Source organism: Alligator mississippiensis, chromosome 2 (assembly GCF_030867095.1).
Source record: "Alligator mississippiensis isolate rAllMis1 chromosome 2, rAllMis1, whole genome shotgun sequence".
NCBI lineage: Eukaryota > Metazoa > Chordata > Crocodylia > Alligatoridae > Alligator > Alligator mississippiensis.
Genome location: NC_081825.1, coordinates 61,684,252 through 61,702,691, shown reverse-complemented (window position 1 = coordinate 61,702,691; position 18,440 = coordinate 61,684,252). Strand labels below are relative to the sequence as shown.

The 18,440-nt window shown below is 42.9% G+C and overlaps 1 long non-coding RNA gene across 1 annotated transcript; it reads right to left on the bottom strand.

Annotated features, from left to right (window-relative positions):
* Positions 1–16,499: 16,499 nt before the first annotated feature.
* LOC132248322 (uncharacterized) lies at positions 16,500–17,825 on the bottom strand. The gene is made up of 3 exons (XR_009459495.1): positions 17,559–17,825; positions 17,360–17,427; positions 16,500–17,252 (listed from the first exon to the last, which is right to left on the bottom strand). It is a non-coding gene; the product is annotated as an uncharacterized LOC132248322 (long non-coding RNA).
* Positions 17,826–18,440: the final 615 nt, after the last annotated feature.

Below are 18,440 nucleotides of genomic sequence, written 5' to 3'. Positions count from 1 at the left end.
ACTGCAGTAAGTGAAGGATAAAGCCTATTCTGTGGTCTGGTACTTAAAGCACTTCGTTGAGAAACGAGAGAGCCGTGTTCAAAGCTTCTTAGAGGTGGGGGCTAAAACCTGGATATCCCATTCCTAAACATCTTAGCTAAAAGGTAGGATGGAGGCCACCTCACCTTCCCTCCCAGAGGTGGTTGTGATTTCTCTCAGACTAAAATTTCAGGGTTTGCCCAGGCTTGTGTATATACCTAGTTAATTCTCTCCCCTCAGGGCAGCTACTGGGCCCAAGCATGCTCATCAGGCCAGTGTGAGCAATGTTGAATCTCAAACTGCTCAAGTGCCAAGAATTACAGTTGCATGACTACGTGCCAACCATTTTGGCACGTGGACAAAATCCTAATTACCCTTCAGACTCGATAGTAAGTCATCCCTAGGTAAACTGTAATGGTTTCTTTACAGGATGACTTTATACCCCCAAACAGAGGCTCCATAACAAGTCTGGTCTGTTTTAAATATAGCATAAAGTAACTTGCTAGGAAACGTTGATGAAAGGGTACTTCCCAACTAAAACCAAAGACCACATCACAAGGCCACATCACAAGCCAATGACAGATGCAAGCTGCTAAGATGAAGGAGATAAAGACAGAAATGTCTCCAACCCTGAACACTAAGAAGATATTGGGAAGAATGGGCAGCAATATAAAGAGGAAGCAGTACTATTTAGCAAATAACACAATTATATTGGACCCTGTGTCAACATACAGAAAAAAACATATACAACAATCTTAAGGAAATAGCCATATACTTGAATTTAAGTTTGATTGAGAGAACTGGAGCAGGGAAGGGGGACAGGGTTGTCTATAGCAGTGGTAAGATCATGTTTTAAAATGTGATGCATTCTTACAACAACTGGGAAAGAATTCATTGGAAATCCTTCAAAATTACAGACCTGGGAGAGCAATTTATGAAGAATGATTAAAGGCATTACTTCCAGTAAATGCACATAGATTGGCCAAATGACAATTAAGAGGAACTTGGTAAAAGTTTGGCAATATTGGAAGATTCGAACAACCAAGCAAAATGTTTAGTTTATTTCCCCCACCCCTGCCACTTACTGAAAGTATTTGAGTTAAATTTTTAAATGGAAAAATTGAAGCATAGACTCAGGAGAAAAGCTTTAACACTTCCAAGATCTTTGAGGTGATGGGACAATCAATCCATGAGAAGCTGTGAAAATTTACGTCATTTAGAACTGCATTGAGTAACATTTTTGTCCAACAGAGATTTCCCAGTTCAATTCTAGAACTAGCTGGCACAAGTCAGACCCAGCTAAATAATGATTTTTACCTGAGAGCATTTAAAATAAACTCTAGACTCTGATTACTTTCCTAATATGTGTATTTAAATTACTCCTATCGTCTAACCCCAATTTGGTTTAATTGTTCATCAGTAGGCTCTTGCCTCATGTCTTTCAGCTTTCTATGAAGACTATCCAAAGTGATAGAAGAGCTTGGGTTCATCTCTGATACTACCATAGACAGAACAAGTAATAACACCTACAGTTAAAGTTACCTGATACTTTCCACTTTATGAACCTATTTTCAGCTGCTTAGAAATTTGCCTGCTTAGAACGGTATGTCCTGAAGTTTTCCATGCTAGGTGTCTGCTTCATATGGATTAAAAAAAAACAACCCAATTGGCCATGTTAAGACAGAGAAATAGGGAAGAAGCTACAGCATAAAAGAGCAAATGGAAGCACAGTATAGGTAGAGCTATAAGCAGAGGTTGGGAACAGTAGCAGAAGGGTTTATGCTTACAAAAGACTGTTCCCATACAGAACCTGGAATCAGGGCCAGAAACAGGCATGGGCAAACTGAGCGGCTGTCCAAGGCCAGGACAGAAAGGGGGCCTGAAAATGGTAATTCTTTTATTATTATTATCATTATCTCTGGCAAAGGAAGGCCCAATGCTAAAAGTTTGTCTGGGGCCGTCAGGAGTCTAGGTACAGTGCTGCCTGGAATGGAACCCATTATTCTTCGGTCTTGACAATGTTTTGCTCTATAGCAAAGGCAAACACTGGTAAAGTGTGTAACATCCATCACCCTCTAGTGACAAACCCAAGTGACAAGTTAGTAACTGCCTCCTGCTCCCAGGCACACTACTGTCTCATGTAATAAAGCCTTGTGCTGTGGCCCCAAAGACCCAAAACAAATATTAAGAGAGCAAAACATTAAAACCAATTAAGAAAAACTACTTTACACACACAGTAGCTTAAACAGTGTGTAAGGAGACCATCATTTTCTCCAAAAAAGAAAAAAAAAACATAGCAGGAACAATTTATGATTTGGAAACTAATCTCCATCTGTTGTAGAAATGCTAATAGATTTACATATAAATGCTTAACGTATCAACTTATCCTTGCTTGCTTATAGGACTACTTATGAATGCTTTCTGCCATAGGGGCAGGGGGCAGGGTTAACAGAGAAGCAGATGTTCTGTCAATGGAATACAAGTTTCTTGCCTTTACTTCTACTCGTGCATAGTATGCATCTAGTGCGTTTTATGCAAGATTCTTAAAGAGGACTACACACCATGATCTCTGTTCTAAAAGTGCCCAGCAAGGCTAGTAAGTACCCAACAAGGCCACATACAAGTTGGTAAGAGATGAAGCTAGAACTAGGAATTATTGTATATTGGCAATATGTAATCAGGACCTATTGTATTGCTGTGCCATGCAGATTTTAACTAAAAAAAGGAACACAATAGGTTACAACAAACCAAAGAGTGAAGGTGAAGGATGAATGAGCATTAAAACATTCTCCTCTTAGCCCAGCTAGCAGTACTAACCATTCATCATCTGCCCAGCTGTTGTCAGCTAGAACTGCCTGGTTATTTACAAAGATAAATGTTTACAAAAGCACTTGAAGGTCTTAATTCTTCTTTTCTGCAATGCTAGTAGAAATATCCCAAGTTGTTCAGTCTTTTGGAATAATAACCAGGTTTCCTTCAGATAGCAAGAAGTTTGGCATCCACTAGCAAGTCAAATACATCACATTGGACATGTCTACATAAGACACTAAATGCACAGTAAACTAATTCTACTGCATATCAGCGCATCACGGCAAAACCCATGTTATTGCACTAATGCACAATAGAATAGTCTACTGCGCATTAGTGTCACTAAAAAGGCAATGCATCTTTCTAATCACTAAAAAGGCATGCAGTAGCACCAGTTACTGAACACTGATTTAATAACCTGTTATTATATGTACTAAACTTAATGTGCTGTAACTACGGTGCATTAATGCACATGTAGACATACCCATTAGGAGTAAAGACCAGGCCAAGGAGTAAAGAATGAAGCAGTTGTTAGTTCCACCAAGATATATGACCTCCAGAATCCCAGAGATATGTTCATCCTCTCAGATACAGTGGTCTCAAGTGACTAAGTATCAGGTGTCATTGAGCTAAGAATCAGGTATTTGGCATGAGATAACTTTTGAAAACACTACTAATTAAAGTACTTAAACCAAAATAGACAAGTGACTATGTTAAATTGTAATGAATTAAATTCTGATAAATCTTGGTCTTGCATTCAAAAGCTTGTTTAACTTTATTTCAACCATGCCCTTGGTCCAATTAAAAAATAATAATTTAAAAAAAATCTTGCCTCTTGAATAATTGCTGGACCATCACAACTACAACATCACTCTAACACTACCATGAGTTGAATTCATAATTTTCTAAAGAGAGATGAGAGAAATTATAAAATCATAAAAGTCCAGGCTTCTACTCCTGTCACTTGAGGATCAGCTGAGTGTTGTGCCCCACAGTCTGATATAAATAACTAAAGATTATTCCAGAGAAACTAAATCTTTATTCTGTCTTTTCCAGTTGGGAGAACAAACTGTTGGAGATTTTTGTTTTTGTTGTACCAAACCCTGGAAACTGCATAGGAGCCAAAAGGAGGTTTCTCAAATTTATACAGGGGATTCTGGGGGGATAGGGTCACAGGCCAATGGGCTAAGGAGACTAGAAAAAACATGGGTGAGCAAACATTAAGGTACATATGCTAAGAATATACATAACAGACTATAACAATAATTCAATGATAAAACACTTCAGTGACAGCTAGCAAGGTAACAAATAGGGCACATCCCCACAAGCGCACACATACAGTTTGAGGTGCTGCAAACTACATGTTCTGCACGTGCAAGCATTTGCTACACTAATACTTTGCAGCATAACAGGGTGGGGTTTACACTGAGAGATTCCCACCAGATCTCTGGTGGCGTGCACCACCAGACACTGGAGCCTGGCTGGCCAGAGACACACTGGCTGCTTGTCGGACTCCAAGCAGCCAAATCACTGCTGCTGCTGCCCCAAGACCCCAGGTAAGGCTGCTGGGACCAGCACAGGTGGTCCCCTATCCCACATGGGACAATTTGCCTTGCAACCAACCCCATGTGCAGGGATGTGTGCAGTGGCACAAATTTTTGCCGCAGCAACTGCACACCTCCGTATGTGGGGATGAGTCCATTGGGAATATTAACAACATAATGCAATACACTGAAGAAATCGTAAGCCCTCCTTTAACTCCAGGGGGGCTCTCAAACCTGTCTTTAGTCTCACACAACACTCAAATACCCAAGCTCCCCTTCTAAGCCCCACTGTTGTGGCTTGCAGTCAGCCCCGCTGCAGCTCCTGGGTCTCAGCCAGCTGCTGTTTCTCTCTCTGTCTCCCTCCACGAAGCTGTTTCTTCACGTGCAATCCCATTTCCCCTCCACTTCCTTCCCCTTTCCCCAAAATGTTATAGTCCATTACACTATGTTTACCAACAGTGCATCTGTCTTGGTAGCGTCTCTTAAGTGGTTGTAGGAAGGGAGACAAGGAGCTGTCCTAACTAACATAAATGAATACAAAAATAAATCATTTTGTAGCATTAGAAACTCTACATCATATCTGAACAAGGCAAAAAAAAACATTTACAGAATCTTGCAGTATCTTTCTATATTGCTTTATAGCAGTGGTGCTCAACCTTTTTACTGGTGGGCCAGATGTTTTTACCTGGTCTGACTGTGGGCTGGATGATGGTTCCAATCCAGCAGCCAGGGCCAGTATGGTGGGTACCATCAAGCAACAAGTAGGGGAGCAGAGGGCATCCTGGTCTAAACCAGGCTCCAGGAAGGCAGAAAGGGGGCTTAATCTGGCCCCATGTAGAGGGAGGAGGGGTGTGACCCAGCCAGGGGCAGGGATGAAGGGGGCATGGCTCAGCCTAGCAGGGGGAGGGGATGTGGCTTGGTCATAACCTGGCACTGCAGAGGGAAGTGGGACAGTTGGCCAGACCCCATGGGGGAGAAGGGGGTCCACAACCTGGCCTGCAGGGAAAAGAGGACATGGCCCGGCTCCATGGGTTGGAAGGGCATGAGGCCCTACGCAGCCCCATGGGAGAAGGGGGCACAGCCTAACTTCCAGGCACGTGGGGCTTGGGGTTTGTTATACCTTGAGATATGTAGAAAAAAACATGAGATCCTGGTTAGGACTGTATGTCTATGTCTGAATCATTGAATCTTTCAGAATCTCCCCAAATTGATTTGGAGGGTTCTGATTCAGTTTGGAGAGATTAAAGGATCTCCTGATTCAATTCGGATTCAGAGATTCGACCACCAAATTGGGCCAAATCAAATCAGCAACCGAAGCTTCACACTGCCCTAGGATTTACCAAGAGCAAGTCATGCCTAAACAACCTGATTTCCTTCTACAATAAGGTGACAGGTTCTGTGGATGGGGGGAGAACAGTGAATATAATATTCTTGACTCTAGCCCACAACATTCTCACTAACAAACTAAGGAAATATAGACTAGACAAAAGTGCTGTAAGGTGGATACATAACTGGTTGCATCATTGTGCTTAACAAGTAGTACTCAAAAGCTACTTGAGAGGAGATAATCAAACCTTGGGGTTTCCCCAAGGTTCTGTTCCAGGTCTGGTATTGTTTAATAACTGCATTAATTATTTGGATGACAGGACTGAGTATATACTTAGCAAATTTGCAGGTGACACCAAGTTGGGTGGAGATGCAAACACTCTAGCGAGTAGGGCTAAGATGCAGAATGACCTGAATAGACTAGAAAAATGACCCAAAGTCAACCAGATAAAATTCAACAAGGGCAAGTGCAAAGTCCTGCTCTTCAGAAGGAATAACTGCATGTATAAATACAGACTGGGGAATGATTGTCTAGGCAGCAGTACTTCAGAGAAGGACCTGGGAGTTACAGAGGCTCATAAGCTCAATATGAGCCAACAATGTGCTCTTTATCCAAAAAAAAGACCAACAAGTAACAGGATTGTCACTTGCAAAATAAGGGAAGTGATTCTTCCACTCTTCAGCACTGGTGAGGCCTGACCTGGAGGACAGTGTCCACTTTTAGGCCCTGCACTTTAAGAAAGATGTTAGCAGATTGGAAGAAGTCCAGCAGAGATCACCAAAAATTATTAGAGGCCTGGGGAACTGGACTTATGAGGAATGACTGAAAGAGCTAGGGTTATTTAGTCTGGAAAATGGAAGACTAAGGGGGATTTGATAACAGTATTCAAATACCTCAAGGATGATTACAGAGAGGACAGAGATGGGCTTTTCTCTGTAGTTTAATCTCCACAGGAACAAGACTAGGAACAATAGACTCTAGTCACTAGGAGGGTGGTGAAGCACTGGAACAAGTTACCTAGAGAAGTGATGAAATCACCGGAGGTTTTTAACGCCCAACTTGACAAAGCCCTGGCTGGAATGATCTAGTTGGGGATGGTCCTGCTTTGAGCAGGGGTTTGGATTAGATGACCTCCTGAGGCCCCTTCCAGCCCTGATTTTCTATGATGCTAAATTGCAGCAGAGGAAATTTAGGCTGAAGACTAGGAAGAACTTATTATCAGGGTAGTCAAGCTTTGGAACAGGTTACCTAGAGCAGTTGTATTTAGTAGCCATGTTGGTCTGAGATGAAAAGAAATGCAAAACTCTAAAACTCATGGTTCAGAGATGATACCTTTAATTAAACCAATAAAAGGTATCATCTCTGAACCAAGAGCTTTAGAGTTTTGCATTTTTAGAGAAGTTATGAAATGTCTATCTCCTAGAAATTTTCAAGAGCACGTTGGACAGACACTTGGCTGGGATGGTCTAGTCAGGGGGCGGGACTAGATATCCAAGTCCTTTCCAGCACATTACTGCATATTCCTCATTCAAAGGTAGCGGGATATGCAGTTAAGCTTAAATGCACCACATTCAGAATTGATTGTAACAGTGCATCCGTTTTTGAACGCATGCCTGCATCCCAGAGCTAAAACATTTAGACCATTAGAGTAATTTGTGTAGAAACTTGGCACTCTCTGGATTGGGCTTTGGATTTCGAAAAGCAGCACATAGTCAAGAAGGGCCATGTGACTATTTACAAGATTTGACTATATCATGCCCAGGTTTTCCTCCAGGAATGTCCCAACCATTAGGCTATGGAGCCATGCCCACTCTCTCCCTCCCATGCCTCTCACCCAAGAAATAATAATTTAATCCAAAATGGGACAGTTTCAACAGGAGGTTCTGGAGAGTAACCCCAGAATAGCCTGTAACCTAGTAGTTAGAGCATACACCTGGAAGGAAGTATCCTCAAACATAGCAGGAGGAGCTGAAGCTAAATCAAACACAGACTTAAAAGATAACAAGCATAGCCCAGCACTTCTGCAATAAGATTTCCTTGATAGGTAGTAAGTATGCTTTGAGATGGCAGTGCCTGATCTAGCTGACACATGATAGGCTGAGAAACTAGTAGTTTGTGAACTGTGATGCAGCATAGGTGCCCAACTGCTGAGTTCTGACTTCACTGGGACATCAGCTGATTTGGGCATGCCCACTAGCAGATGGTTAGAGAAGTTCATCTGAAAAACTTCAGGTTCCTCCAGGGTAACGCACTGTGTGAATAGGATTTTAAGGACCTAAATTTTGGATGTGGCAGGACCATAGGCTTAATTTTATTGTAAAATGAAGAGCAGAGGGAGAGATTACATTTTGGATGGACAGTGTGAACAGGTATGCTGGGAAGGTAATAAACCAACCATTCACAAAGCTAACTGGAACTACTTAAAGGTTGTTAACTTGTGAAACTTACTGCTGCAAAACTGTCACCTTCCCAGTAATTCTGTGCATGGTACATCAGTTTCCCTTCTTCCTTGTCAGACATGCTACATGGTTCATGCTTTCCAAAATTTAATCTCTCCCTCTGGTGTCTTGTTTTACTAAGCCCATAGCCCTGCCAAGGTCAACATTTAGATCTTCAAAATCCTATTCAGTTGGTGCTTCACCCTGGATAAACCTAAATATAGACACTTAAAGCTGCTCAGAAAACTTAAGCAGGCCAAACTTGTGGAGCTCTGAATGTCAGACATTTGCATGGACAGCAAAGACATTCACAGTTACAGTGAAGAAAAATCACCATACAAGTCATTACTATAAAGTAAACCCTCATGCTCCAGCTTCGCTGCCATCCACTAATTACCCAGGATTGTCTATAAACAGGTCATTCTCTCAAGGTCCAATGTCAGGTTTCTTGAAACTTCCTTTGAGAAACATTTTGCAATTGCCACCAGAAAGCGTCTCTTGAATTAGACTGAACAGCAGCATGGTCCAGGATTGCAGGTCCTATGCTGTGCCTTCCTTCTGTGCTATGCATGTATAACAGAGGCCAGTTTAAAAAAAACAAACAAGCAAACAAAAAAACAGATTGAAAGCCAGAGCTGGAGTGTTTAGAAGACAAATCAAGAATAAAATTAAAGCTCATCAATTATGGATGCAAATAGCCATCCTTTGGACTTGTCTAAATGCTCCAGCTGCGCTGCTCATTCCTGGGCTCTCTTTTTAAACCTGCTTTTCTCTGCTGTCTCCCTTTTATTAGTGTGTTGAACAGTGTCCAGAACTAGCCTTTCCTCACAGTAGCTTGCTGTTTTCTGATGGAAGAGTCGTTTCCAGTTTTCACTAAAGAATGTCCCGTAGAGCACAAAGGGAAGGGAAGTGTTCTTCACAGGGTGAGATATGCGGTCTTTGCACTCTCTTGGCATATTGTTTGACAAACAAGGAAACTGCCCTCTGGTTGCCCTGTCTCCTGTTTAGAAATATTCCTTTCAGGCACAGACACAACTGAACAGGCAAGGAAGCTCTGTCATAGGAAAAAAGGATACATTGTTTGTTTATCTAACAAACACAATCCCGAGACGCCCCCGCCCCCCCCCCCCCCCGCATCAATTCTGTCTCTTTCTCTCCCTTTTTTTGGTGGCCCTCTATATTGGGGCTGAACGATTGCCCTCAGGATGCAGCACAACATTGTCTGGAAGCCTAGGTTGTAGTTTTATCTCTATCACGGGCTTCTTGTGTCACCATAAAGGAGTCATCTGTTTTTTGATGCCCCGGTTTCTTTCCCTGGAGGGCTGAAAAGCAGAACGTGCATTTGCTAAGCACACCACTATTCATGGAAAAAAACCCATGTTATTTACTTGTATTCCGTGAATGCCTAGAGGCCTGAAATTAGATCAGTTCTCTATTGTGCTATGCACTCAGTGCCCAGCAAGTTTATCATCAAAATGTAAGACAAGAAAAGGGTAGAAGAAACTGTTTTATTAACCCCACTTTTTATATATAGTGAACCAAGGCATGGAAATTATAGGATTTATCTATAGAAGCTCATTCAAATCCAGATCCTGGACCTGTGTTTTTCCCATAAAACTAATGTGCTTTTATCTTGCAAATGGACTTTTGACATAGCTTAGGCAACTAAGATAAACCTAGTTTACAGCATACCTTGCAAACACTTGGAAAATCATCAACGTTACCAAATTATGGGGAGGATTTTTAGAAGTGCCCAGATCTCCCTTAATGTCCAGAAAAACCACATACACTGTATGACATTTTTTATAGAAGTGAATGATTCCAATATTAATACTGGTCATCAAAAATAGTACCTCAGCACTGCAAACATGTGCTGCGACTTTATTTTTAGTTATAAATCAGAGAATGATAAATAAAGTGCATTCATTATAATACTTTATTTCCTCATCTGGCTGCCCCTTATTAGCCCTATTCAAAAGCAGTTCTAAGGTTTTGTTGCAATATAAATAGCCACCAGCTTCAAGTAAACCTTGACCCAAAAAATATTAGATTTCCCTCCAGATTATACTAGTCGAATTAATCCTGAATCAGTAAAGTGTTGTGAACCATCATACTAAGAAATGGGAATGTTATAATGTTTGCCTGGAACACTGTATCTTTTTCCACTAGTAAAAGATATTTTTCCCTAGCTATGACAAGTTGTGACATAGTGGAGATTAAAAATTAGAACCTTATGATTGGAAAGGCTATTTTAGGTGAGTTTTGAAGGTTTCTAATTTCTCTCAACCACTGATATTTATAATACCAAGGTAACTTGGATTTATGGGGAGCTAGATATTTTTTTTTAAATCTAGTACCAGTAAAAGTTTTAAAACACTCAATGAACTCTAAAAATAGATTTTATGCAAAACATGTGACAAAGTAGTGCATAATGGAACACAGCACACTAAAAACGTTTTACTCCTGTATGGAATCACATGAAGCCATGTTTTCCTCAAACAGATCATCACTCTATCTTTTCAATAGAGTGACCTACAATAGGTTGTGTGCTCAAACAGAAATAGGTGGAGTTGGCTTTTCCTATCTGGAGTCATACAGATGTAGCTCTCTAAAATGTTGTTAATAGTAATGTTAATGCAGAACAAGTACTCTTGCTGTTCGTATAACCCTCCCAGAGCTGAGTGTTGTTCCATAACTGGGGCTCTTCTTCTCCAGTGCTACCTTAATATAACAGCCAATATTTACATACCATTTAGCTATTTCCATGTTTTGCTGTTATCCATCTTGATTCCACATACTTGATATCATTGCAAAAAGGAGCTTTTTAAACAAAACTAGAGTAGATTGCTAACACCCAAAATTACAGGTGAAGTGTGGGGGGAAAACAGCTGCAGAAAAGGCATAAGAACCATGACTACTGTAAAATTTCTGTTTCCTGTAATTTACCACAGAAGCAAGTAAAAGCCATCAAAAGCATTTTGAAAGGATTTATCAAGAGCTTTGCTCTTCCTGTAATACTGTCAATAGTTCACACACACAAAGACAGACAGAAAACAGAGATGGATCTGTTTGTTATCACACATGAATGGGAATACGAGCATTACTCTGTGGAAAGGTGCCTCCAGGAAACATCTATCATGACTCACGTATGGATTGAACTTTAGAGATGTCCAAGGAGGATAAGATCTGGTAAGTTTTTTCTCTACAAACTGAGCCCAGAATGGCACTATTATAAAATACGTCCTTTTTAAATACAAATCTTGATGTTATTGTTATATACTGATTACACTGCATTGGGGGGTAGACAGGTAAAAATATGGACATTGTCTAGCCATGCTTGATATAAAGCATGCAAGAATAAAAACACTTCAGTTATTTTTTAAAGCACAAAGATACTTTCTAGGCTGCTGCTTCTTAAAACCCATTAGCGTATCATCCAATTCAGTCTTTAAGTTGCATATATTGTATGTTAGTCCCAAACCATACATGATTTAGAGATACATACCATTAGCAATTTCTAAAATACCACAAAGGTACAGAAGATCACCCAACCCAACTAAGGGTATGGGCAGATCCATTTAGGTGGATCTAAGTACAGATATGTAGAGATGTTTGGGTAGATTAGATCAGGCAAAAAATGGCCAGTCCAATCTAACTTGGTTCACCTGAGGATGTGTACTAAATTAGATTAGGGTTACCTAGATTTACTGAACATCTGTACATGTTAGGAGCATGGTCCTGGGGCTGGGAAAGCCCAGCCGCTCACCTCAGACCCAGGGCTGCACTTTTCCTACTCCCTCACCCTCATTGGGCTATTTTTAACTCCCCATTTCTCCCATCTACCACAGACACACCACCCCCACCTCCCCGCAGACCCGCCCACCCTCCCTGATCCCACCAACCTTCTGGCCCTCCCTGATCCTGCCAATGCCCACTCCTCCCCATACACCTGCCAGCGCTCCCTGATCCTGCTGACACCGCTGATCCCTCCCACCAATCCCCCTACCCAAACTGGACTGTGTTCACTGAACATCTTCCTAAGAGGGATCCGATCTATGATCATGCGACTTAAAGTAGGCCACATGATCATAGATTGAGTCCTGGGAATGTCTGCACATACCGCAAAATTTCCCAGATGATCTGTAAAATATTGTCCATTCATATTATACCACGCAAGCACAGGGAGCTGAAATTGAGTGGTATTAGGCTTAGTGAACCACTATGTTATTACTGCAGTCCTGCTACTTTCTACATTTAAAATTTTATGTTCTAGTTTCCCATAAGAGAGAAGCATCTGCTTGTTAAGTACAGAGCTCATAGAATCATAGGGTTGGAAGGGTCCTCAAAGGTCATCCAGTCCGAGCCCCTGCAGAGATGTAGAATGGACCATTCTTAAACCCTCCCATAAAGATGCCTACCCAGCAACTCCCTTCTTTCTGCTTAGAGCCCATGGTCATGTCCATCTAGTGTTTTCCCCAGACAAAGTTTTCATCTATGTAGACACCTAGTACCTGCTAAGCAAGCAAAAACCTGTTATATTTTCCTGTCACACCTTGGGCACATCTTCACATGCATTAAGGCGATGTTCCTAATGCACATTGATTACCTCCAATGTGAGGTACTAAACAAATGCACATTAGGCTACCTTAATGCACAGTAATGAATGTGCATGGTTTTTAAGTGATGCTTAATGCACAGTAGCCTATTTTACTTTGCATTCGCGTAATACCACGGTTTTTTACATGACACTTAATGGACAGTAAAATAGGCTACTGAGCATTAAAGTGCATGTGTTTGGCACTCAAGGGGCATATCTACACAACCCAAATGGCAGCCTGAGGAAGCTTCCTTCCCCAAAATGGGTGCTAAATGGGCATAATGGTTTTCTCTTTTTTTGGTACGCTGTTCTGCTTACCTGCCAGAAACTTAACAATATTTCAAGTATAGCAAATAACTGACATGTGCCAGATATCCAAAAGTTTCTCCCTTACTAGGTAGTAGAAAATGTAACCTTTTTCATATTTGGCTGGGAACAGACATAACATTTGAAATGTTTCAAATAACTTAGAAATGCCTTCAAAATGTTTCAAAAGACTGTCATACACATGTATGGGTAGGTGGGAGGGATAAAATGCTCTGAAGTGTGACCTGAATGTGACCTACCTAGCAGGAACAAGTATGCTTTTGTCCCATTGAACAGTATGTCAGTCCTCCAGCATCCCACAATACAGCATTCTTTGTCCCCTCTCCTCTCCCCACCCCCAATCAGAAGTGAACAACAGGTTTGCAGAAGATTTAGGTGGTGCTGAGCTAAAGCATCCACCCTGAGAATCATGCACATGATAGGTACACATAAACTCACCAGATCAGTTTACTCAGAGCTCAATACTACACACCCTTTTGTCACATGACGTAGTGAGCTACTACATGAGCAGTCCATTGATCTCAGCTGGACTACTTGCAGCTTTAAGTCAATATTCAAACCATAGTGGGGCAGTGGCAGGATGGCAGTCCCTCAAGCTATGTCATACTCTGTGCTTGCTGAGCAAAAACCCCACCAGCTTGTGCCTAGTCATCCAAGTTATTTAACAGCTTAGAGCAGGGGTGCTCAACCCCTAGCCCACAGGCCAGATCTGGTCTGCTTCCCTGCATCCACATATCTGGACCTATGCAGAGCCCTGCAAGTTAGATAACATGACTCTGTTTGCCATCAGGTGCTCAGGGCCCAGCAGAGGCAGCACAGGACCTGATCCCAGTATGCTTGGTGGGGAGAGAGAAAGTGTGACCTGTTTCTGGTGTGCTGACCTGAGTGGAGGCAGCACAACTCAATCCCAGCATGTTGTCCCATGTGGAGGCAGCACAGGACCGACTGAGGTGCACAGAGTACAATCCAGGTACATAGGGACAGGGGAAGCAGCACAGGGCTGGGTGGAGGCAGTTCAGGGCCCAATCCTAGCATGTGGGGCCCTATCCAGCCCTTAGACTAGACCTGTGCCATTCATCCAGCCCACAGAGCTGAAAGGCAGAGCACCACTGTCTTACAGAAGTCCCAGACTCACAGACCAGTCACAGCCCATAAGAATGGTGGGGAGCTCAGGACGCCTTAAACCATCTACGCTTCCCAGCTGCCCAGCCTGAGCATCTTCAGAGGAGGAACAAGTTGGCAAGGCATGCTTTTTAGCATGGTCCAAGGCCCTGCAAAGAGAGGAAGTCACTGAAGTCAAATATATACCAACAGGTAACAGATTTTTACAATGGCCCTGCCACTGATAATTGTGTGTCGTAGGCTCATAGGAAAGTAGGGCTGGAAATGACTTCATGAGGGCATCGAGTCAGTCTAGCCCTCTGCTGAATGCAGGATCATCTCTGACTAAACCATCCCAGGTAAGTGTCTGTCTACCTAGCTCTTGGAAATTTCCAGGAGTGGAGAATCTCCAGACTGTCTGTTGCATTGCTTGATGACCCTATAGTCAGAAAGTTCTTCCTAATCTCACCAGTCTGTATTTTCTCTGCTGCAGATTGAAGCCTGGTCCCATTTCCTGTGCCCACAGAGAGAAGTCTATCTCTATCCAATCTATAATTGCCTTTCAGGTATTTGAAGACGGATCAAACCCCCTCAGTATTCTCTTCTCCAAACTAAATAATGCTAGTTCTTTCAGCCTTTTCTCACAAGTCATCTTCTCAGACCTCTAATTATTTTTGTGGCTCTACACTGGACTCTTTCTGATCTGTCTGCATCCTTCTTGATGTGCGAAGCCCACAATTGGACACAATACTGAGGTAAAGCCTCATCAGTGATCAACAGTGCAGGAGAATCACTCCCCTTGTTTTGCAAGTGGACACTCTTATTAATACATCACAGTATTCTGTTATCTTTTTTTGCAACAAGAGCACACTTGTTGGCTCATATTTAGCTTATGGTCCTCTGTAACTCCCAGGTCCTCTGCAGTACTGTAGTCTAGCCAATCATTCCCCTGTCTGTATTTGTGCATGAAATTATTCTGTCCCAAGTTCATTTCAGATTCATTGATTTCAGAGTTACTCAGGCATAACCCAAACCTCAGGGCTAGAGACAGAAGTTACACATTAACCGGTTTAAGTAATCAGAAACTGGTTTAAACCTGTAACAGAACACAAGTTCAGTGCACATAAGCCAGTTTCAAAATGGCTGAAACTGGTTCAGGATAAATCTGATTGAATGTAGTATAAGACTTAACTGATTTTGGTCAAACCAGTTTATAAAACCTCTGTCCCAGACCCCTTCCTGGTTCAGGTTAAATCACAGTTCCCCCAGCATGCTTTCCAGGCCTGAGTGAGGCTGGCCTGTCTGTTCCAGCAGAGAAGTGGGGGGGAGGTGGCAGGGACTGCCCCCTGCCCCCCCCCCAGGCAAACCCTGGCTGGGGTTTGGGGCCAGGGAGGGGGATTAAACTTCCCTTCTCCTAAGTACAGAGATGACCTGCTAAAAACTTGCTGCTTGCTGCAACTATGGACTACAAATCCCAGGGGCACCTGGAAGCAGAAAAAGGAAGTGATAAGCAATCCTGCACAATCTGCTGCTCTAATTCTGGACTGCAAATCCCAGAGACCTGGGGGGCAGCAGGAAGAGGAAGCAAACACACAGCCCATGCTAGCTACATGCCAGAGAGCTATGCTTTAGCACCCCCTAGCTTCTGGCCTGAGCCACTGCAGGCTGCATTTCCTGAATCAAAACTGAGTGTCTTTCCAGTTGTTTCTCAGTTTAATCTCTGCAGTTTAGACTAACGTGCAAAGACTGAACCAGTTCAGCCTCAGGCTTTGTGACTGCCTGTACTTAGCCACAGAATGTCTGTGACTACTTCATTGGAATAAATGAAACTTATCTTCCAAATTAGCATGCAGTCTTGCATGCCTGCAGACAAGAGGAAATCACATTCAGGACTGAGGTGAGGAGGGTTGACTGTCTGAACACACAGAGAATCTGGGCGATAGGTGGATCTGAAAGGAAGTGAGGCAGCTGCCTGGAAGTATGCTACTATGCTAATGAAGATACTCTGCAGTACCTTTTGTTTAAGGCTCTTAAAACACATCGTGAAGACAACGACAACATCACTGTACTGACAGAGAAACTGTGGTGCATTTAGATTAAGCAAGCTATGGAAGGTTTACATAGAGTGAGCAGAAGAGTCGAGGATTAAACTTCTGACCCTGAACTGTCTTAACAACAGCACTGTCTCCATGACACGACTTGTGGAGCATACTGGCAGTTCCTCTATGGTACTTTATTGATAGCCTAGACAAACAAAATCAAAGCTTTCTGATCTGGTAACTGTTTGCTACAGAGTAACATTTATTCTTCTACCAAATGGAAAGTATAGAACGGTCATGATTATGTTCTTTCTACAAGTAAACTGTGACTCAAAACACTGAAAAGAGAAAGGATTAAAACTAAGAAGACTCCAAGATTTACTGAGGCAACAAAACTTCACACCACTGAGCTATATATGAGTTATATAGAATCACAGAGAAAAATAGGGTTGGAAGAGACTTTAGGATGCCATATAGCCCTAACCCCCTGCTCAAAACTGATTTAGAGAGGAATAAACCTTTTCATCCATTTTTTTGTAAAATCTGCTGTTAAAAAACTTGTTACCCCTTCTTTAGGTAATCTATTCCACAACTAAAATACCCTTATTTTTAGCAAGGTCTTCCTAAAATCCAACCTAAACTTCTCTTACTGCATCTAACCACACACATTTTTTCTACTCTGTATAGAACCATATGCTTCTTGAACACACAGAGAAATGATTTTTGTCCTATGTTATATGTGGAATGACCATGCAACAATAATTAGAAAAAAAGGAAACACAGTGATATGATGTGAGATAGCATGAGTGAATTATTTCAATGCAGCTGTTCAGCATTTATGTTGATATACAGTTTACAAGTTCTCTTTCTGGCTATAACAGTTACATTCACATTAATAGGAATACCTGCCACAACAAGAACCTTAATATTTATCAGAATAACATATCTGTTGATCCAGAAGTTCAGGTCAGGTCAGGCTCCCCAACAAAGTCCTTCATGGGTCACACCAGAATTTTAACAAGGTAAATGATACTTCTCAAACAGCCAAGGCATCTGAAACAAAGGAAATATACACTAGTACTTCCCTGTTACACTGGCCATGAGCATTAGGGCTTGCTCAAATAGATTCAGAAGAAATGAAGTGACTAATTAATATTCACCTGATGGAAGAACTTTTGAAGAGATGCTAACTGAATGCCACAAAGATCAAACTGATCCTGATTCTCACCTGGGAGATTGTAGTTGAAAGAGCCAAAAACAAAATAAACTTAGTGGTTCCTTTTTGGTCTTTAAACACCAAGACCACAGAATGCACCTTGCAAATAAACAAATCAACACCTCTCCTATTGCTCAACTCACCCAATTTCCTGCATGACAAAATCCAAACAAAAGTTCTTGGGCCAAACTCTAACTTTCCCTGAGCCCATAGTGAGTTTGCTAATCTTAATGGAGTAATCAGCTTCAGCTGAAACCACTCACATCTCCCCCTCTGCCCCTCAGCTGGTTGCTTGGTAGCCCCTAGGTCAGGGGAGGGCAATTATTTCGGGCAGAGGGCCACTTACCCAGTTTTGGCAAGCTGTCAAGGGCTGCATGGGTAGCCCTGCCCCCTGACAGGTGCCCTGCCCCCTGGTCACTATCTTGGGACCAATGGCCCAATGTCTTGGGACCAAGGTCCCAGAACCAGCATCAGTGGGGCCCAGAGTGGGGTGCAGACTGGCAGGGGTCTGTGGAGCTGGGCTGGGCTGGGCTGAACCAGCAGGGAAAGGTAGAGCTGGCCCAGTTCCAGAGAGCCCCTGCCAACTGGGACCCTGTACTCCTGCCGACGTGCTCTGGACCCCCAGTGTGGGCCCCACACTCCTGCTGGCTCCTGCGCCCACTCACTCCCAAAGCCCCCCTCAGCCCCATGGTACAGGCAGGGGGCAGCGCACAGCCCTGACCCCGTGCTTCCCAGCAGGGAATGAGCTGGTGCTGAGTGTGGGGGAAAAGCGGACCCTTCCCCGCCCCTCAGCCCGTGCTCCCTGCTGCAGCCACTCGCAGCCCACATGGGGCTGTCCTGAGCAGGCACAGGCAGCCCCACACGGGCTGCAAGTGGCTGCAGCGTGGGGCACCAGCCACAGGGTGAGGGAGGGGCTGCTTTTCCCTGTGCTCAGCACCAGCTTGTAACCCGCCCCCACTGCCAGCCTGGGCTCCGTGCCAGCTCCGGGCTCACCCATCGGGGCTGCTCTGTGGAGGCAGCAGCTG